Source organism: Cetorhinus maximus, unplaced genomic scaffold, assembly GCF_964194155.1.
Source record: "Cetorhinus maximus unplaced genomic scaffold, sCetMax3.hap1.1 HAP1_SCAFFOLD_834, whole genome shotgun sequence".
NCBI classification, from domain to species: domain Eukaryota; kingdom Metazoa; phylum Chordata; class Chondrichthyes; order Lamniformes; family Cetorhinidae; genus Cetorhinus; species Cetorhinus maximus.
This window is the reverse complement of record NW_027596776.1, coordinates 41,138-64,167: the sequence shown is the minus strand read 5'-3', so window position 1 is coordinate 64,167 and position 23,030 is coordinate 41,138. Positions and strand designations below refer to the sequence as shown.

At 49.3% G+C, this 23,030-nt stretch overlaps 1 pseudogene; it reads left to right on the top strand.

The window, feature by feature from the left end:
- The first annotated feature begins 1,451 nt into the window (after positions 1–1,451).
- The window catches only part of LOC144674859 (C-type lectin domain family 17, member A-like), a 58,364-nt pseudogene continuing 36,785 nt past the window's right edge, over positions 1,452–23,030 (top strand).

Sequence of the window (23,030 nt, the reverse complement as noted above, 5' to 3'; positions counted from 1 at the left end):
TGTCTCCAAGCCGATTAAACACAGAAAAACGATCCAAACCCCACTTTGCACCTACTTTTACAATAAATCACAATAACATTCTCAGAATGATTATACTTCCATAACAGCTCTTTGCCGGTGTCTCCGAGTTTTTATTTATTAGTTCATGGGTTGTGGACACCCCTGGCTTGGCCAGCATTTATGCCCATCCCTAATCGCACTTGCTCAGAGGGCATTTAAGGGTCAACCTCATTGCTGTGGGTTTGATGGGGGTGGTCTGCATCTCGAAACTTACAAATTACAAAAATGAGTTGTAACAGTTGTTTCAAGTTTCCGTCTGGGATTTGAATTTGAAGCCCTCGGCCTTTACCCTTGGCTGTGACATAATAAGGTTACATTCAGATCAGACATGGTCTTACTGAATGGTGGGGCAGGCACAACGGGCAGAATGGCCTCCTGCTGCTCCTGGTTCCTATGCTCACATGTTCGTATGGATGCACCTACGCTCACTGCCTGGTCAGTGAAGGCAAGATCTGACCTCAATGCTCACCAGGAGGACCAATAGGAAGAATAACCTTCCACTTTGGAATAAAATGACAAGTGATATTTGCTCCCAGGTTATTGGTTAGTGTTTCCAGGAGGGTTCAGAGGGTCATTCAGTGTATGTGTGTGTGTGTGTCAGTGTGAGTGTGTGTGTCAGATTGTGTGTGCATGTGAGTGTGTGTCAGTGTCTGAGTGTGTGTGTGTGTGTGTGTGTGTGTGAGTGTGTGTGTGTGAGTGAATGTGTGTGTGTGTCAGTGTCTGTGTGTGTGTGTGTGTGTGTGTGTGGGTGTATGTGCGTGTGAGTGTGTGTCAGTGTTTGTGTGTGTGAGTGTGTGTGTGTGTGTCAGTGTCTGTGTGTGTGTGTGTGTGAGTGTGTGTGTGTGAGTGAATGTGTGTGTGTGTGTCAGTGTCTGTGTGTGTGTGTGTGTGTGTGTGTGGGTGTATGTGCGTGTGAGTGTGTGTCAGTGTTTGTGTGTGTGAGTCTGTGTGTGTGTGTCAGTGTCTGTGTGTGTGTGTGTGTGAGTGTATGAGTGTGAGTGTGTGAGAGTGTGTGGGTGTGTGTGCATGTGAGTGTGTGTCAGTGTCTGAGTGTGTGAGTGTGTGTGCGTATAGACCTTTTCCAGTTATAACAAGCAGTCGAGATGCTTGTGAAATGATTTTGAATTCTGCCGATGTTCCCTGAAGCCAGGTTGGCTCTCCCTGTGCTTGGCAAAAATGTAAAGCCTTCATCAGCTGCTGTACATGGTTAACTGAACCAGTTTGTCACACAGATCTCAGAGGAAGTGGCATTATAAAAAGGAACAAAGTAGAAACAGTTTTGAGGAAGTTTACGCCTTGGCATCGAGTCTGAGGAAAGACTGAGACACATCTGAGAGAGAGAGAGAAGGAGACAGGACAGGAACGGAGGAGAGAGACCCCCTTCCACACAAACCATGGAGCAGGACACCGACTACATGAACATGAGACACATCAAAAACAACACGACAGACCCCAGTGAACGTAAGTTAAACTGCTCGACAGAGGGATAGAGTGAGAGAATTAAAGAGAGGGACAACGAGATAGAGAGAGACAGAGAGAGGTGGAGATGGAGAAACTGCGAGAGAAATAGAGCAAGAATGAGAGAGAGGTCAACAAGAGTGAGAGAGAGAGAGAGAAAGGGAGAGTGAGAGAGACACAGATGCATAGAGAGCGAGAGGGGAAAACAGATAGAGAGAATACGAGAGACAGAGAGTCAGAAAATGAGATAGAGTGTTTGATAAAGATAGTACAGGGAAAGCTTTACTCTGTATCTAACCCCATGCTGTACCTGTCCTGGGAGTGTTTGATGGGGACAGTGTAGTGGGAACTTTACTCTGTATCTAACCCCGTACTGTACCTGTCCTGGGAGTGTTTGATGGGGACAGTGTAGCGGGAACTTTACTCTGTATCTAACCCCGTGCTGTACCTGTCCTGGGAGTGTTTGATGGGGACAGAGTAGAGGGAGCTTTACTCTGTATCTCACCCCGTGCTGTACCTGTCCTGGGAGTGTTTGATGGGGACAGTGTGGTGGGACCTTTACTCTGTATCTAACCCCGTGCTGTACCTGTCCTGGGAGTGTTTGATGGGGACAGTGTAGTGGGAACTTTACTCTGTATCTATGTTTATCCCCGGAAGCCTTCAGCTGCCTGGGCCCTGAGCTGCAGAGAAATCTCACTAAACCTCTCCTCCGAAATATATGTCTCTCACTCACTCTGTCTCTCTTTATTTCTCTCTCATTGTCTCCCTCTTTATCCGTCTCTCTCTATCTGTCTGTGTCTCTCTCGCTACCCTCCTTAAGACTTTCCTTGTACCAATCTCTGTGTCTGAGCTTTTGGTTTCCTGTCCCTAATATCTCCCTGTGTGACTCGGTGTTCGATTCTCTTTGATAAGCCTCCTGTACCGTGCGCTGGGATGTGAAACGAGGGATATAAACGAGTAACGTGGTTGTTGTTTCTCTCGATAAGGGAGGTAGATACGTCACCATTGTCTGTTCAGTGCAGTTACACAGGCTGCTCAACATGGGCCAATCTTTACTTCTCTATTCCAGGTAAAACTGGACAGGAAACAGCTGGAGGACGAAGCTCAATAACTTCAACACATCTTGGCATCGCCTGCCTCATTGTCTTAATCATCAGTTTGGCAATTGCGATAGGGCTAAGAGTCCAAGGTAGGAAGCTGAACCTCACACTCAAACTGTTACAGAGAGTGAACGGAGGCAATACTGAACTCCTTTATTTTCTCACCCTCTGTCCGTAAGCAGGGGTGTTTTCATGTTGGAAATAGGCTGTGGTGTGTTTACCCAAACCCTCAGTTTGTGAGGTCAGACTTTAAAGGGAGAAGCCGCAACATCTCTCTAGATTTAAATCAGCAGCGTAGTTTATTCATATTTTCAAACCCTCTCACACTAACAGATATATTCCACACCCCTCACTGTAACACCCTGATATATCCCACACCCCTCACTGTAACACCCTGATATATCCCACACCCCTCACTGTAACACCCTGATATATCCCACACCCCTCACTGTAACACTCTGATATATCCCACACCCCTCACTGTAACACTCTGATATATCCCACACCCCTCACTGTAACACTCTGATATATCCCGCACCCTCACTGTAACACCCTGATATATCCCACACCCCTCACTGTAACACTCTGATATATCCCACACCCCTCACTGTAACACTCTGATATATCCCACACCCCTCACTGTAACACCCTGATATATCCCACACCCCTCACTGTAACACTCTGATATATCCCACACCCCTCACTGTAACACTCTGATATATCCCACACCCCTCACTGTAACACTCTGATATATCCCACACCCCTCACTGTAACACCCTGATATATCCCACACCCCTCACTGTAACACTCTGATATATCCCACACCCCTCACTGTAACACACTGATATATCCCACATCCACATCACTCACTCCAGCTCTGTTGTGACATAGACAGGTGTCGGAGTGGGCAGGTATGGGATTGACAAATTTTGACACAGAGAAGTGTGAAGTGATTGATTTTGGCTGGAAGAATATGTAGGGTCAGGTTCAATCGAGGCATTCAAGGGGGAATTGGATGGTTATTTGAACAGATACAATGTGCAGGGGTACAGGGGGGAAAAGGCAGGGCGATGGCACTGGGTCCTAACGCTCATTCCGAGAGCCAGTGCGGACAAATGGCCTCCTTCTGTGCGGTTCAGACCCTGTGGTTCTTTGATCCTGTGAGTTCTGTGACCCTGTGATTCTCTCAGTCCTACAGATGGACAAGAACATGACGGGGCTGAACGGAAAGATCCAGAACATGTCCGAGACCCTTGAAAAGACGCGTCGGAACCTCAGATCCATCTGCACCGCTCTCCGAAACTGCTCGGGTGAGTTGGTGCTGAATGGGCCTCCACCTGCTCCCATGTAACAGGCTTGAGACGGGCTGAATGGCCTCCTCCTGTTCCTGTGTAATAGGCTCGAGAGGGGCTGAATGGCCTCCTCCTGTTCCTGTGTAACAAGCTCGAGAGGGGCTGAATGGCCTCCTCCTGTTCCTGTGTAACAGGTTCGAGAGGGGCCGAATGGGCTCCTCCTGTTCCTGTGTAACAAGCTCGAGAGGGGCTGAATGGCCTCCTCCTGTTCCTGTGTAACAAGCTCGAGAGGGGCTGAATGGCCTCCTCCTTTTCCTAATGTCCCGATGTATTTCTCTGAACGAAGTCTTTAAAAATTTGCAGAGTCTCCCTGTCCTAGCGGCTGGAAAGTTCATAATCATCATTGCTATAGATTGTCAATGGAGAGCAAGGAATGGAACTCGGCAAAACTACAATGTGAATCCCTAAATTCACACCTCATCGTCATAAATACAGAACAGGAACAGGTGAGAATGACAGACGCATCTGTCAGAATGAGATAGAGTGAGAGAATATCCCTCTGCACCGTCCCCATCAAACACTCGCAGAACAGGTACAGCACGGGGTTAGATACAGAGTAAAGCTCCCTCTGCACTGTCCCCATCAAACACTCCCAGGACAGGTACAGAACGGGGTTAGATACAGAGTAAAGCTCCCTCTACACCGTCCCCATCAAACACTCCCAGGACAGGTACAGCACGGGGTTAGATACAGAGTAAAGCTCCCTCCACACTGTCCCCACCAAACACTCCCAGGACAGGTACAGCACGGGGTTAGATACAGAGTAAAGCTCCCTCTACACCGTCCCCATCAAACACTCCCAGGACAGGTACAGCACGGGGTTAGATACAGAGTAAAGCTCCCTCTACACTACATGAACGAGGGTTTCAGCAGTCGATGAGCTGAACCCGGGGTGGTTCTGGGCGATGTTACAGAGTTTGGAAGAGGCCGTCTTGGTGACGATGTGGATATGAGGTGGGAATCCCATCTCCAGATTAAACACGACCCCAGGGCTGTGAACAGTCTGGTTCAGACTCAGAGAGTTCCCAGGAAAGAGTCGGTAACTCGGGAATGGAGTTTGGAACAGAGACGGAAAACAAAGCTTCAGTCTTCCCGATATTTAATCAGAGGGAATGAGGGAGAATTTCCTGAGAAAAGAGTTTGAGGCATTTTGTGTATCAGTTGTGTGTGTCAGTGAGTGTGTGTGTCCCTGTGTGTGTGTGTGAGTGAGTGAGTGTGTCCGTGTGTGTTTGTGTGTGTGTTTTCTGTGTCACTCTGAATTAAGGCAATAAAACTAACTGTTCACACCAGATCATTATATCTGCTGCAGAATTTCATAAATAAATCTCTCGAGAACAATCTTGGGACTTACTGGATCGGACTAACAGATCGAGAGAGTGAAGGAAACTGGAAATGGGTGGATGGGACCCCAGTGAGGTGAGTCCTAGCGTCGCATGGAGAGAGAGAGCAGGACAGGGGGATTAGTTTGGGATTGATACAGGGCTATGGGGAGAGAGCGGGGCAGTGGGATTAGTTTGGGATTGATACAGGGCTATGGGGAGAGAGCAAGGCAGTGGGATTAGTTTGGGATTGATACAGGGCTATGGGGAGAGCAGGACAGTGAGATTAGTTTGGGATTGATACAGGGCTATGGGGAGAGAGCAAGGCAGTGGGATTAGTTTGGGATTGATACAGGGCTATGGGGAGAGTGCGGGACAGTGGGATTAGTTTGGGATTTATACAGGGCTATAGGGAGAGAGCGGGGCAGTGGGATTAGTTTGGGGATTGATACAGGGCTATGGGGAGAGAGTGAGGCAGTGGGATTAGTTTGGGGATTGATACAGGGCTATGGGGAGAGAGTGGGGCAGTGGGATTAGTTTGGGGATTGATACAGGTCTATGGGGAGATAGCAGGGCAGTGGGATTAGTTTGGGGATTGATACAGGGCTATGGGGAGAGAGCAGGACAGTGGGGTTAGTTTGGGATTGATACAGGGCTATGGGGAGAGAGCGGGACAGTGGGATTAGTTTGGGATTGATACAGGGCTATGGGGAGAGAGCGGGGCAGTGGGATTAGTTTGGGATTGATACAGGGCAATGGGGAGAGAGCGGGGCAGTGGGATTAGTTTGGGGATTGATACAGGGCTATGGGGAGAGAGCGGGATAGTGGGATTTGTTTGGGGATTGATACAGGGCTATGGGGAGAGAGTGGGGCTGTGGGATTAATTTGGGGATTGATACAGGGCTATGGGGAGAGAGCGGGGCAGTGGGATTAGTTTGGGGATTGATACAGGGCTATGGGGAGAGGGTGGGGCTGTGGGATTAATTTGTGGATTGATACAGGGCTATGGGGAGAGAGTGGGGCTGTGGGATTAATTTGGGGATTGATACAGGGCTATGGGGAGAGAGCGGGGCTGTGGGATTAGTTTGGGGATTGATACAGGGCAATAGGCAGAGTGCGGGGACAGTGGGATTAGTTTGGGATTTGTACAGGGCTGTTGGAATCTTGTTGATTCTGTGCAGGAATGTGTTGGATTTTTATCGGTATTTTTTATTTCCCCATTTCCCAGTTTTACTCGATGGGATCAGGGTGAACCGAATAATGTGAATGGTAATGAAAACTGCGCCATTATCAGAATAAACGGCTGGAATGATGCCAGTTGTACCGATCGCCTCCCTTTCATCTGTGAGAAAAGGGCACTGCCCAGCGTCGAGGCAGCTGATATTGAGAAATATTGTTCCTGAAGAGAGACTGGGACACAGAACGAGAATGTCAGGATTGTCCAAAGATCCCCAGCCCCTCCTCCCTTCCCCACAGTCCCTGACTGCCCGAGGCCACGTCCGTAAGGTGAAAGTTCATCTGTTCCCCTTCTCCCCGAGGAGGAGCCTCCCGCAGCACCACCAGTGGTGGGAGGGGGGAATGACAGCGTGAAGGTTGACATTGGAAAACCCCATTATAAATCCAGGCAGGAATCCGACAAAATGTTACAGGACAGAAGCCCTGCATTTCTCTAGCACCTTTCACTAACTCAGGAGATCCCCAATGTACTTTTGCAGCCAATGAAGCAACTCCTTACAATGTTTTCATAGTTGTCATGTTAGAAATGAGGCATTCAATTTGCATGCAGTAAGCTGTTTTTTTCTCAGACTCTGGAAATCATGTGAGCTCAATTTCATCTCTGTGGTTCTTGTACTGTTATTATCCATAGTTGTAAAAGTTTCCTTTGTCTATCCTCCATTACTGTGCCTGTGTGTGAGTGTTTGTGTGTATCCGTGTGTGCGTATGTGTGTCTGTATATGTGTGCGTCTGTGTGTGTGTGTGTGTGTGCGTGTGTGTGCGTGGGGCAATGTTTTTTTGTGTGTGTCTGTATGTGTATGTATTTTTGTATGTGTATGTTTGTGTGTGTATGTCTGTGTTTGTGTGTATGAGTGTTTGCTTGTGTGAGTGTCTGTATGTGTCCGCGTGTGAGTGTGGGTGTTTGTGTATATGTGGTGTGTGAGTTGTGTGTGTGTGTGTGTGTGAGTGTGACATTGTGAACATTCCTGCCCCGGGTTTTAAATGTAAATAAACTAACCCATGTTGATCATAATGTGAGTTTGCTGTGAGTGATTAGTAAAGTGGATCAGACACACTGAGGGTTTGGGAAAACACACCACAACACACTTCACAAAGAATTCAAAACACCTTCTGCGTACGAACAGTTGGTGAGAGAGAGAAGTGCAGTTTGCCTGTCCCTCTCCTGTCCGGAACAGTTCATTCTGAGGAACCTACCAACTCAGACACATGTACAAGATCTCCAACTTTGTAATACTGCTCCGAACTTCTCAATTCCTTCATACACCAGCCTACACACTTTTGCTGTATCCAATCCCTTAGGTGTGTCCGGTGTCCTGATGTTTATCCAGGAAGTGACCACAATGAGCAGGAAAACACAATTGCTTCTTTTACCGATTAACTGAAATCTGTGTCCCTATCTTCCTCGCTCCTTCCCCTAATGGGACAGTTTCTCCCTATCTATTCACGTTGCTGCTATCCCTTTCATCCCATGGGCTATAACTTTGCTCACAAGCCTGTTGTGTGGCACTGTATCGAATGCCTTCTGGAGGTCCATGTGCACCACATCTACAGTGATACCCTCATCGACCCTCTCTCTTCCCTCATCAATATAACTCCAGCAAGTTGTTTAAACAGTATTTTCCCTGAACAAATCCGTGCTAGATTTCCTTAATTCTCCTGCGTCTGTCCTTGTGATGATTTAATTTTCTCCTGGTTATTGTTTCCAGAAGCTTCCCCACCGTCGAGGTTAAACTGTCCGGCCTGTAGGTGCTGGGTTTATCTTTTCACCCTGTGTTGAGCAAGGGGGTAACGCTTGCAATTCTCAAGTCCTCTGGAAACACCCCAGAGTAATATTCTTTTAGAATTTGTGCCTATGTGTACATTGAAAAACACCAACAAATTCAACAACAACCTCAACATTGAAAAACACCAACAAATTCAACAACAACCTCAACAAATTCAATAACAACCTCAACACTGAAAAACACCAAATTCAACAACAAACCCAACATTGAGAAGCACCAACAAATTCAACAACAACCTCAACAAATTCAACAACAACCTCAACATTGAAAAACACCAACAAATTCAACAACAACCTCAGCATTGAAAAACACCAACAAGTTCAACAACAACCTCAACATTGAAAAACACCAACAAATTCAACAACAACCTCAACATTGAGAAGCACCAACAAATTCAACAACAACCTCAACAAATTCAACAACAACCTCAACATTGAAAAACACCAACAAATTCAACAACAACCTCAGCATTGAGAAGCACCAACAAATTCAACAACAACCTCAACATTGAGAAACACCAACAAATTCAACAACAACCCCCACATTGAGAAGCACCAACAAGCTGGACTCGAGCTCTCGGGCGCTGCCCTCCTTGTATCACAGACGGGGTGAGGGGGGGTATTTGGGGGTAGGGAGAAGCCAACCCACAAACTGCAGGGACATACAGAGAGAGAAAGGGAAAGAGAGAGAGAGGGGGAGAGAGAGAGAGAGAGAGGGAGTGAGAGAGAGAGGGAGAGAGAGAGAGAGGGAGAGAGAGGGGGGGGAGAGAGAGAGGGAGAGAGAGAGAGAGAGAGAGGTGGGGAGACAGGGAGGGAGAGAGAGAGAGAGAGGAAGAGAGAGGGAGAGATAGATGGTGAGAGAGATTGAGAGAGAGGGAGAGAGAGGGAGAGATGGTGAGAGAGATTGAGAGAGAGGGAGACAGAGAGAGAGATGGTGAGAGAGATTGAGAGAGAGGGAGACAGAGAGAGAGATGGTGAGAGAGATTGAGAGAGAGGAAGACAGAGAGAGAGATGGTGAGAGAGATTGAGAGAGAGGGAGACAGAGAGAGAGAGATGGTGAGAGAGAGGGAGACAGAGAGAGAGAGGGTGAGAGAGATTGAGAGAGAGGGAGACAGAGAGAGAGATGGTGAGAGAGATTGACAGAGAGGGAGAGAGAGAGAGAGATGGTGAGAGAGATTGAGAGAGAGGGAGACAGAGAGAGAGATGGTGAGAGAGATTGAGAGAGAGGGACTGCTGCCCCTGGAGTCAGTACAACCAGCCTCTCATTCTGATCTCAGGGGAAGTGTCATTGTGAAATGGAACGAAGAGGCAGAAACAGTTTTGAGGAAGTTTTTGCCCTGACATCGAGTCTGAGGAAAGACTGAGATACATCTGAGAGAGAGAAGGAGAAGCAGACAGGACAGGAACGGAGGAGAGAGACCCCCTCAGACACAAACCATGGAACAGGACACCAACTACATGAATATGAGACACATCAAAAACAACACAACAGCACCCAGTGAACGTAGGTTAAACTGTTCAATAGAGAGAGGGATAGAGAGAGAGGGAGAGCGAGAGGGAGAGAGAGCGAGAGGGAGAGAGTGAAAGAAAGAGGGAGACAGAGAGGGATAGAGAGAGACTGACGGGTCGGGGGACAGATGGAGGGTCAGTAAAAGAGGTCAATAGAGAAAGAGAGCCAGAAAGACAGAAAGAAAATGAAAATTATAGAGAAACCGAGAGACAAAGACAGAATAAAAAGGAATGGAAAAGAGAGACAGACTGTCAGACAGAGAAAGAGAGACAGGGAGAGAGAGATGATGAGAGAGATTGAGAGAGAGGGAGACAGAGAGAGAGATGGTGAGAGAGATTGAGAGAGAGGGAGACAGAGAGAGAGAGATGGTGATAGAGATTGAGACAGAGGGAGACAGAGAGAGAGATGGTGAGAGAGATTGAGAGAGAGGAACTGCTGCCCCTGGAGTCAGTACAACCAGCCTCTCATTCTGATCTCAGGGGAAGTGTCATTGTGAAATGGAACCAAGAGGCAGAAACATTTTTAAGGAAGTTTTCGCCCTGACATTGAGTTTGAGGAAAGACTGAGACACATCTGAGAGAGAGAGAGAAGCAGACAGGACAGGAACGGAGGAGAGAGACCCCTCAGATACAAACCATGGAGCAGGACACCGGCTACATGAATATGAGACACATCAAAAACAACACGACAGCCCACAGTGAACGTAGGTTAAACTGTTCAATGGAGGGAGAGAGAGAGAGATGGAGGGAGAGAGAGAGAGGCAGAGATTCAGAAAGAGAGAGGCAGACAAATGGAGAGGTTGAGAGTGAGTGAGACAGAGAGATGTTGACAGAGATTGAGGGTGAGAGTGAGAGGGAGAGAGTGAGAGGGGGGAACATAGTGAGATTGAGAGAGAGGGGGAACTTTATGCAGTATTTAGCCCAATGCTGTACCTGTCCTGGGAGTGTTTGATGGGGACAGTGTAGAGGGAGCTTTACTCTGTATCTAACCCCGTGCTGTACCTGTCCTGGGAGTGTTTGATGGGGACGTTGTAGAGAGAGCTTTACTCTGTAGCTAACCCCATGCTGTACCTGTCCTGGGAGTGTTTGATGGGGACAGTGTCGAGGGAGCTTTACTCTGTATCTAACCCCGTGCTATACCTGTCCTGGGAGTGTTTGATGGGGACGGTGTAGAGGGAGCTTTACTCTGTATCTAACCCCATGCTGTACCTGTCCTGGGAGCTTTGATGGGGTCGGTGTAGAGGGAGCTTTAGCTTTATCTAACCCAGTGCTGTACGTGTCCTGGGGGTGGTTGATGGGGGCAGTGTAGAGGGAGCTTTACTCTGTATCGAACCCCGTGCTGTACCTGTCCTGGGAGTGTTTGATGTGGACGGTGTAGAGGAAGATTTACTCTGTATCTAACCCCGTGCTGTACCTGTCCTGGGACTGTTTGATGTGGACGGTGTAGAGGGAGCTTTACTCTGTATCTAACCCCGTGCTGTCTCTGTCCTGGGAGTGTTTTATGGGGACAGTGTAGAGGGAGCTTTACTCTGTATCTAACCCCGTGCTGTACCTGTCCTGGGAGTGTTTGATGTGGACGGTGTAGAGGGAGCTTTACTCTGTATCTAACCCCGTGCTGTCCCTGTCCTGGGAGTGTTTGATGTGGACGGTGTAGAGGGAGCTTTACTCTGTATCTAACCCCGTGCTGTACCTGTCCTGGGATTGTTTGATGGGGACGGTGTAGAGGGAGCTTTACTCTGTATCTAACCCGGTGCTGTACCTGTCCTGGGATTGTTTGATGGGGACACTGTAGAGGGAGCTTTACTCTGTATCTAACTCTCATCCATTGTATAGTTTCTGTTTCCGTTTTCCAGACGATCCGGAGATCTTGTACGCGGAGCTGAATCTTCTTCCTGCTTCCGGGACATCTAAGGTCCGTACAACAGGTTAGTTACGGATATCGTATGTCAGTCGTAAGATACTGATTTGTGTCAAACCTGCTGCACTTTAGTTGTTTCTCAGTTGCGTTGTACATGATGCATTAGGTAGACCCTGATTCTTTCAGTTTCATCTTAGGTTACACCTGAGTCAATATCGTACCTGATCCATCTCCTCTCTGCCTGTTACACGTTAGTTACGTATCTGTTTGACCTTAGTTATGGGTCTGCTAATCTCTGTTTGGAAATCGAATACCCTCTGACTGTCACAACTGTGCGACGCCCCTCTTCCCTGTCATTTACATCTCAGTTACGTTTCCGTTGCATCGTAGTAACATCACAGTTAAGCATGAGTCCTGTCCCTGTTGTACTCCTGTAGTGTGTCACTTGCTTCTTAGTTGCATGTGTGTTACGTCTCAATTACACTTCGCTTACATGTCCATCACACATCCGTTGTATCTTAGCTGTGTTTCTGTTAGACCTCAGCCACGTGATGATCACACCGTATCTATGTGCCTGCTGTTCCTCGGTTTCCATGCCTGCTTGTTTTGTGTTCCACTTGTTCTATTGGTGAATTAAGTCTTTGCTAAGTCGCATTTACATGTCAACTGCCTGTAGCTGGTAAAGCAAGAATTCAAGAAGCACCTGGCTACATTCTGGTTAGGTCTTGGTGTGCTCCAGAGCTGAGTGACATGTCGGTGTGCGTGTTGTTGCTCCGTCATTGTCCTCTGCTTCCCACCTACGTCACACGCACTGACCAAACTGTCCTCACGTTCTTCATTGCTTCTCATTCCCTCGCTCCATCTCTCTCGGTTCCTGTTCACCTACGAGAGTCCAAGTTACGCCCAAGTCAACTTCACTCTGTGGAGTCTGCAGCAGAACCAAGGCCCAGAGGTGACCCCGGGCAAAGGTCAGTCAACCTGGGAGTATGGGGTCAGAGGTCAAAATGGTTCAGGGTAGTCGAGGGGAGGGACGTGGTGAAGGGTGAAGGGATTCACCTCACCATCTCTGTAACCTCCTCCAGCCCCTAAAACCCTCCCTAACTCTGTAACCTCCTCCAGCCCCTACACCCCTCCCTATCTCTGTAACCTCCTCTAGCCCCTACATCCCTCCCTAGCTCTGTATTGTCCTCCAGCCCCTGCAATGCTCCCCATCTCTGTAACCTCCTCCAGCCCCTACACCCCTCCCTATCTCTGTTACTTCCTCCAGCCCCTACTCCCCTCCCTACCTCTGTATCCTCCTCCAGCCCCTACAACCCTCCATATCTCTGTAACCTCCTCCAGCCCCTATACCCCTCCCTATCACTGTAACCCCCTCCAACCCCGACAACTTTCCCAAACTCTGTAACCTCCTCCATCCCTTTCAAACCACCCTATCTCTGTAACCTTCTCCAGACCCTACACCCATCCCTATCTCTGTAGCCCTCCTCCAGTACCTACAACCCTCCCTATCTCTGTAACCTCCTCCAGCCCCTTCAACCCTACCTATTTCTGTAACATCCTCCATTATCTACAACCCTCCCTATCTCTTTAACCTCCTCCAGACCCTACACCCCTCCCTATCTCTGTAACCTCCTCCAGCGCCTACAACCTACCCTATCTCTGTAACCTCCTCCAGCGCTTATAACGCACCATATCTCTGTAACCTCCTCCATTACCTACAACATTCCCTATCCCTGTAAACTCCTCCAGCCACGACACCCCTCCCTATCTCTGTAAACCTCCTCCAGTACCTACAACCCTCCCTATCTCTGCAACCTCCTCCAGACCCTACACCCCACCCTATCTCTGTAACCTGCCCCAGCCCATAAAACCCTCCCCATCTCTGGACCTCCTCCATTACCTACAAACCTCCCTATCTCTGTAACCTCTTGCAGCTCCTACACCCTTTCCTATCTCTGTAACCTCCTCCCGCCCCTACAACCCTCCCTATCTCTGTAACCTCCTCCAGCCCCAACAACCCTCCCTATCTCTGTAACCGCTTCCAGCCCCTACACCCCTCCCTATCTCTGTAACCTCCTCCAGTCCCTACACCCCTCACTATCTCTGTAACCTCTTCTAGCCCCTACAACCCTCCCTATCTCTGTAACATCCTCCAGCCACTACACCTCTCCCTATCTCTGTAACCTCCTCCAGCCACTACACCCCTCCCTATCTCTGCAACCACCTACAACCCCCTGAGTTCTTGGTGTTCCTCCAATTCCGGCCTCTCGTGCGTTCCCCGATTACCATCGCTCCGCCATTGGCAGCTGGGACTTCAGCTGCCTGGGGCCCTAAAGTCTGAAATTGCTTCCCACAACCTCTCCGCCTCTCCCTCTCTGTCTCGATCACTGTCTCTGTCTCGCTCTCCCATCCTCTCTCTCTCTGCCTCACTCTCTGCTCCATTCCCTCTCTCTCTCTCTGTCTCTCTGTCTCCTCCTTTAAGACACTCCTTGTACTGATCTCTGTGTCTGAGCTTTTGGTTTCCTGTCCCTAATATCTCCCTGTGTGACTCGGTGTTCGATTCTCTTTGATAAGCCTCCTGTACCGTGCGCTGGGATGTGAAACGAGGGATATAAATGAGTAACGTGGTTGTTGTTTCTCTTGATAAGGGAGGTAGATACGTCACCATTGTCTGTTCCGTGCAGTTACACAGGCTGCTCATCATGGGTCAATCTTTACTTCTCTATTCCAGGCAAAACTGGACAGGAAACAGCTGGAGGAAAAAGATCAAAAAAATCCAGATGTTCCATCGTGGTCAGACTCATTGTCTTAATCTGCAACTTCGCAATTATTACAGGTCTCTCAGTCCATGGTACGGGGAGGAACATCTCACTGTAACACCCTGATATATCCCACACTCCTCACTGTAACACCCTGATACATCCCACACCCCTCACTGTAACACTCTGATACATCCCACACCCCTCACTGTAACACTCTGATATATCCCACACCCCTAACTGTAACACTCTGATATATCCCACACCCCTCACTGTAACACTCCGATGTATCCCACACCCCTCACTGGAACACTCTGATACATCCCACACCCCTCACTGTAACACTCTGATATATCCCACACCCCTCACTGTAACACTCTGATACATCCCACACCCCTCACTGTAACACTCTGATACATCCCATACCCCTCACTGTAACACTCTGATATATCCCACACCCCTCACTGTAACACTCCGATGTATCCCACACCCCTCACTGTAACACCCTGATACATCCCACACCCCTCACTGTAACACCCTGATACATCCCACACCCCTCACTGTAACACTCTGATATATCCCAAACCCCTCACTGTAACACTCCGATGTATCCCACACCCCTCACTGTAACACTCTGATATATTCCACACCCCTCAATGTAACACTCTGATATATCCCACACCCCTCACTGCAACACTCTGATATATCCCACACCCCTCACTGTAACACTCTGATATATCCCACACCCCTCCTTGTAACACTCTGATATATCCCACACCCCTCACTGTAACACTCTGATATATCCCGCACCCCTCGCTGTAACACTCTGATGTATCCCGCACCCCTCGCTGTAGCACTCTGATATATCCCACACTATCACTCACTCTGACTTTGTCTCTCAATTCTACAGATGAACAAGGAGTGCGGTGGTGCTGACCCCCTGAACCGGACCTTGGCCATTGCCCTGCAGAACCTGACAGAGCTGGATGGAAAGTTCCAGAAATTGTCCGAGACAGCGCGATCGCTCTGCCCAATGCTCCAAAGCTGTTCAGGTGAGTGGGAGCTGCCGGCCGTACTCCTGCCCCCTCCTCCAACATCCCACGCTCTGCCCCTTTGGGGTCGCCACCAGCACCTGTCTCCCCGCCCCCACCCCCTGTCTTCCCACCCCCACCCCCTGTCTCCCCACCCACATCCCCTGTCTCCCCATCCCCACCTCTTGTCTCCCCACCCCCACCCCCTGTCTCCCCATCCCCTGTCTCCCCACCCCCACCCCCTGTCTCCCCACCACCACCCCCTGTCTCCCCATCCCCACCCCCTGTCTCCCCCCGCCACCCCCTGTCTCCCCACCCCCGCCCCCACCCCCTGTCTCCACACCCCCACCCCCTGTCTACCCGCCCCCACCCCCACCCCCTGTCTCCCCGCCCCCACCCCCGGACTCCCCGCCCCACCCCCACCCCCTGACTCCCCGCCCCCACCCCCTGACTCCCCGCCCCCACCCCCTGACTCCCCGCCCCCACCCCCTGACTCCCCGCCCCCACCCCCTGACTCCACGCCCCCACCCCTTGACTCCACGCCCCCACCCCCTGTCTCCCCACCACCACCCCCTGTCTCCCCATCCCCACCCCCTGTCTCCCCCCGCCACCCCCTGTCTCCCCACCCCCGCCCCCACCCCCTGTCTCCACACCCCCACCCCCTGTCTACCCGCCCCCACCCCCACCCCCTGTCTCCCCGCCCCCACCCCCGGACTCCCCGCCCCACCCCCACCCCCTGACTCCCCGCCCCCACCCCCTGACTCCCCGCCCCCACCCCCTGACTCCCCGCCCCCACCCCCTGACTCCCCGCCCCCACCCCCTGACTCCACGCCCCCACCCCCTGACTCCCCGCCCCCACCCCCTGACTCCACGCCCCCACCCCCTGACTCACCACCCCTACTCCCTGACTCCCCACCCCCAACCCCTGTCTCCCCACCCTAACCCTCCCCATCCTTCCCTCCTTAATCTCCAAGCGGGGGAAGGCCGCACTATCCTGGCCTCTGCCTCCTGGAGTTTGGGACAGGTGAGGGGATGAATCGATCGGGGAGGGGGGGTCTGTCTGACAGATTGAGGGGATTGGATAAGGTGCAGGCGGGCGATCCAAACTTGAAGCCTGAGGTCTACAGGCGAAACCACGGCGACTGGACCCGAGGCGTTGAAAGCAATAAAGAGATTCGATTGGGTCGATGGAGAGAAACTATTTCCTCTGATCCGGTGGGTTGTGGGGGGAGCCGGGGAGGGGGAGTCGAGAACAAAGGGGAAGGAGGTTAAAATTCGGGCCAGGACGTTCAGGGGGGACATCAGGAAACACCTCTTCACACAAAGGGGAGCGGAAATCAGGAACTCTCCACCACCCCCACCCCGAAATAAACTGTGGGGGCCGGAGGTCAAAGGGAAACGTCAAAACTGAGATTGAGAGATTGTTGTTGGGGATGGAGGGTCACGGAACCGAGGGAGTTAAGATACAGAGCAAATCCAATAGAATGGTGTAAAATGCTCGAGAGGGGCTGAATGGCCTCCTCCTGTTCCTGTGTAACAGGCTCGAGAGGGGCTGAATGGCCTCCTCCTGTTCTTGTGTAACAGGCTCGAGAGGGGCCGAATGGCCTCCTCCTGTTCCTGTGTAACAGGCTCGAGAGGGGCCGAATGGCCTCCTCCTGTTCCTGTGTAACAGGCTCGAGAGGGGCTGAATGGCCTCCTCCTGTTCCTGTGCAACAGGCTCGAGAGGGGCTGAATGGTCTTCTCCTGTTCCTATGTAACATGCCCGAGAGGGGCTGAATGGCCTCCTCCTGTTCCTAATGATTCATTGTATTTCTCTGAATTAAGCCTTTATAATTTTGCAGAGTCTCCCTGTCCGAGCGGTTGGAAATTTCATAATCAACATTGCTATAGATTCTATAGATAAAAACAAAAAACTACTGCGGATGCTGGAAATCGAAAACAAAAACAGAATTACATGGAAAAACTCAGCAGGTCTGACAGCATCGGCGCAGAAGAAAAGAGTTGACGTTTCGAGTCCTCACGACCCTTCAAGTTCTGCTGAAGGGTCATGAGGACTCAAAGCGTCAACTCTTTTCATCTCCGCCGATGCTGTCAGACCTGCTGAGTTTTTCCAGGTAATTCTGTTTTTGTTTTGCTTTAAATTCTCAACAGATGAAGTAAACTGGGACTAGGCTAAACGACATTGTGAATCCAAAAATTCGCACCTCATCGTCATAAATAAAGAACAGGAAGAGGTGAGAATGACAGACGCATCTGTCAGAATGAGATAGAGAGAAAATATCCCTCTACACTGTCCCAATCAAACACTCCCAGGACAGGCACAGCACGGGGTTAGATATAGAGTAATGCTCCCTCTACACCGTCCCCATCAAACACTCCCAGGACAGGCACAGCACGGGGTTCGATACAGAGTAAAGCTCCCTCTACACTGTCCCCATCAAACACTCCCAGGACAGGTACAGCACGAGGATATATACAGAGTAAAGCTCCCTCAACACTGTCCCCATCAAACACTCCCAGGACAGGTACAGTACGGGGTTAGATACAGAGTAAAGCTCCCTCAACACTGTCCCCATCAAACTCTCCCAGGACAGGTACAGCACGGGGTTAGATACAGAGTAAAGCTCCATCTACACCGTCCCCATCAAACTCTCCCAGGACAGGGACAGCATGGGGTTAGATACAGAGTAAAGCTCCCTCTACACTGTCCCCATCAAACACTCCCAGGACAGGTACAGCACAGGGTTAGATACAGAGTAAAGCTCCCTCAACACTGTCCCCATCAAACACTCAGGGGACAGGTACAGCACGGGGTTAGATACAGAGTAAAGCTCTCTCTACACTACATGAACGAGGGTTTCAGCAGTCGATGAGCTGAGCCCGGGGTGGTTCTGGGCGATGTTACGGAGCTGGGAAGAGGCCGTCTTGGTGATGATGTGGATATGAGGTGGGAATCCCATCTCCAGATTAAACACAACTCAGAGAGTTCCCAGGATGGAGTCAGTAACTCGGGGATGGAGTTTGGAACAGAGACGGAAAACAACGGCTTCAGTCTTCCCGATATTTAATCAGAGGGAATGAGGGAGAATTCCCTGAGAAAGGGTTTGGGGCATTTTGTGTATCAGGTGTGCGTGTGTGTGAGAGAGTGTGTGTGAGAGAGAGTGTGTCTGTGTGAGGGCAAGTGTGTGAGTGTCTGTGTCTCTGTGTGTGTGAGCGTGTTTGTGTGTGTGTATATGTGTGTGTGTGTGTGTATATGAGTGTGTGTCCGTGAGGATATGAATGACTGTGTGTGAATTAAGGCAGTAATACTAACTGGTGACACTATATCATTATATGTGCTACAGAATGTCATAAAGAAATCTATCAATCCTGAGACTTACTGGATCGGACTAACAGATCGAGAGACTGAAGGATACTGGAAATGGGTGGATGGGACCCCAGTGAGGTGAGTCCCAGCGTCGCATGGAGAGAGAGAGAGCAGGACAGTGGGATTAGTTTGGGATTTGTACTGGACTATGGGGTGAGAGCGGGACAGTGGGATTAGTTTGGGGATTGATACAGGGCTATGGGGAGAGAGCGGGGCAGTGGGATTAGTTTGGGATTTGTACAGGGCTATGGGGAGAGAGCGGGACAGTGGGATTAGTTTGGGAGTGATACAGGGCTATGGGGAGACAGCGGGACAGTGGGATTAGTTGGGGATTGATACAGGGCTATGGGGAGGACAGCGGGACAGTGGGATTAGTTTGGGATTGATACAGGGCAGTGGGGAGAGAGCGGGACAGTGAGATTAGTTTGGGGATTTGTACAGGGCTATGGGGAGAGAGCAGGGAAAGTGGGATTAGTTTGGGATTTGTACAGGGACATGGGGAGAGAGCGGGGCAGTGGGATTAGTTTGGGATTTGTACAGAGCTATGGGGAGAGAGCGGGATAGTGGGATTAGTTTGGGATTGATACAGGGCTATGGGGAGAGTGCGGGGCAGTGGGATTAGTTTGGGATTGATACAGGGCTATGGGGAGAGAGCAGGACAGTGGGATTAGTTTGGGATTGATACAGGGCTATAGGGAGAGAGCAGGGCAGTGGGATTAGTTGGGGATTGATACAGGGCTATGGGGAAAGAGCGGGACAGTGGGATTAGTTTGGGATTGATACAGAGCTATGGGTAGAGAGCAGGGAAAGTGGGATTCGTTGGGGATTTGTACAGGGCTATGGGGAGAGAGCAGGGACAGTGGGATTAGTTTGGGATTTGTACAGGGCTATGGGGAGAGAGCAGGGACAGTGGGATTAGTTTGGGATTTGTACAGGGCTATGGGAATCTTGTTGATTCTGTGCAGGAATGTGTCGGATTTTTATCGGTATTTTTTATTTCCCCAATTCCTAGTTTTACTCGATGGGGTCAGGGTGAACCGAATAATTGGAATGGTAATGAAAACTGCGCCATTATCAGAACCAGTGGATGGAATGATTACAGATGTTCCAATCACTTCCGTTTCATCTGTGAGAAAAGGGCACTGCCCTGCGTCGAGGCAGCTGATATTGAGAAATATTGTTCCTGAAGAGAGACTGGGACACAGAACGAGAGTCCACATGACCCTTCAAAAGAACCTTCAGTTCTGTTGAAGGGTCGTGTGGACTCGAAACGTCAACTCTTTTCTTCTCCACCGATGCTGCCAGACCTGCTGAGTTTTTCCAGGTAATTCTGTTTTTGTTTTGGATTTCCAGCATCCGCAGTAGTTTTTTGTTTTTATCACAGAACGAGAGTGTCAGGATTGTCCAAAGATCCCCAGCCCCTCCTCCCTTCCCCACAATCCCCGACTGCCCGAGGCTACGTCCGTAAGGTGAAAGTTCATCTGTTCCCCTTCTCCCCCAGGAGGAGCCTACTGCAGCGCCACCAGTGTTGGGAGGCGGGAATGACAGTGTGACGGTTGACATTGGAAAACCCCATTATAAATCCAGTCAGGAATCCGGCGAAATGTAACAGGACAGATGTCCTGCATTTCTCTAGCAACTTTCACTAACTCAGGAGATCCCCAACCTGCTTTTGCAGCCAAAGAAGCAACTCTTTACAGTGTTTCCATAGTTGTCATATCAGAAACGAGGCATTCAATTTGCGTGCAGTAAGCTCCCACTGGACTCAGGATTAAACTCGGTCACATCGGAAATACCCTTTGGACTTTTTTCTTCTCGGACTCTGGAAACCATGTGAACTCATTTTTATCTCCGTGGTTCTTGTACTGTTACTATCCATAGTTGTAAATGTTTCCTTTTTCTATCCTCCATTACTGTGTCTGTGTGTGAGTGTATGTGTGTGTGCGTATGTGTGTCTGTGTATGTGTGCGTCTGTGTGTGTGCGAGTGCATGTGGGTGCATGTTTTTTTTGTGTGTTTGTTGTGTGTGTTTGTGTGTGTATGTTTGTGTGTTTCTTTGTGTGAGTATTTGTTTGTGTGAGTGTGTGTTTGTGTGTATCTCTGTGTGTGTGAGTGTATGTGTTGTGTATATATGTGGTGTGAGTTGCGTGAGTGTGTGTGATGTTGTGAACATTCCTGCCCCGGGTTTTAAATGTAAATAAACTAACCTGAGCTGATCATAGTGTGAGTTTGCTGTGAGTGATTAGTAAAGTGGATCAGACACACTGAGGGTTTGGGAAAACACACCACAACACACTTCACAAAGAATTCAAAACACCTTCTGCGTACGGACAGTTGGTGAGAGACAGAAGTACGGTTTGTCTGTTTCTCTCCTGTCCGGAACAGTTCGTTCTGAGGAACCTACCAACTCAGACACGTGTACAAGATCTCCAACTTTGCAATACTGCTCCCAACTTCTCAATTCCTTCATACACTAACCTACGCACTATTGCTTTAACCATTCCTCTCCCGACGCTCTGTTATGACACAGCAGATGATGTGTGCCAGGTGGATCAAATCCACGAGGGAATCCTGATCATGCGGTCACAACTGTTTTGCAATTTGTATTTTATTTCGAGATGCCTGCCCTGAATTCAGTAATAATAAGTTCACCAAGACTTGAAAGATTTTTTACAAACCTTAATTAAACGTTCATTAACAAGTGAAATGATTGCAAGCACATACACAGGTCGACAAATTACTACTGTAATAACTCCAAAAAGCCCCTAATTAATCGAGCTTCCAGCTACACCCCCATTAAGGCAACAGGAAAAACCAATTTGATTTTAAACAGATCCAGGCAAATCACCACATTACGCTGGACAGTAGAATCCAAAGTGGCTTTTCCCAGCTTCAGTTTCTGTAGACAGCAGCTTAATGCTGGAGGCTTTTCACACATCTGGGAGATCATGCAATGCCTTTCTCTGTGACACACAGCTTCTTCTCCTTTATACATGTTTCTCCCTTTTATTGTAAATCCCATTGTTCCCATAAGTCATTGGATCTTTACCTTTCGCATAATATAAATCTCTTTATGGTGCTAATACTATCAGTAACCATTGGGAAAAATAAACACACTGCTTGGCCTCGCTTCTCTGGCAAGGCGTAAACATCCCACCATCTCTTTGAAATTCAAACTACTCTGATTGATCTAAAAATGCCAATTCTCCTCACCGCACATTCTAAAACTTCAGCCATGTTTACCTATTTCAAACCGAGCTTCTTTTCATGAATCTTAGCCTCCAGACCAGCTGTCTCCAAGCCAATTGAACACAGAGAAACTGTCCAAACCCCACGAAAACACTTAATTTTACAATAAATCACAATAATATTATGAGGAATGATTATACTTCCATAACAGCTCTTTGCCGGTGTCCATGAGATTTTATTTATTAGTTCATGGGCTGTGGACACCCCTGGCTTGGTCAGCATTTATTGCCCATCCCTTATTGCCCTTGCTCAGAGGACATTGAAGGGTCAACCCCATTGCTGTGGGTCTGGAGTCACGTGTAGGCCAGACCAGGTAAGGGTGGCATATATCCTTCCCTCAAGGGCATTAGTGAACCAGATGGGTTTCTTAGGACAATCGCCAATAGTTTCATGATCACTTAATCTCCAGATTTTTATTGAATTCAAATTCCACCCTCTGCCGTGTTGGGATTTGAAACTGCGTCTCCAGGGCATTATCCTGGGTTGCTGGATTAACAGTCCGGTGAAAATAGCACTACGCCACCACATCCCCTTCTAGTCCCACACGCTCGAAGGTCGATGTTCTCCAGTCTTCCCTCTGAGGTGAGTCTTCCCTTGCAGAGCCTTCATTGTCATTGTCATGTTAAGGTGCTTGGGGTTGAAAGGGTTAACACGTGGGACGGGAGGGACAGTACCGCCCACCCCATGATGATGTAAGAGTCACATGACAAAGACTAGGCACATGGCGGATAATGTGGGAAAGTGTGGAATTGTCCATTTTGGCAGGAAGTAAAAAGGAGAAGCACATTATATAAATGGTGAGAGATTGAAGAGCTCTGAGATGCAGAGGGATCCGGGAGTCCTAGTCCATGAATTGCAAAAGGTTAGTCTGCAAGTACAGCAGGTAATTAGGAAAGCTCATAGAACATTATCGTTTATTGTGAGGGGGAATTGAATACAAAAGTAGGGAG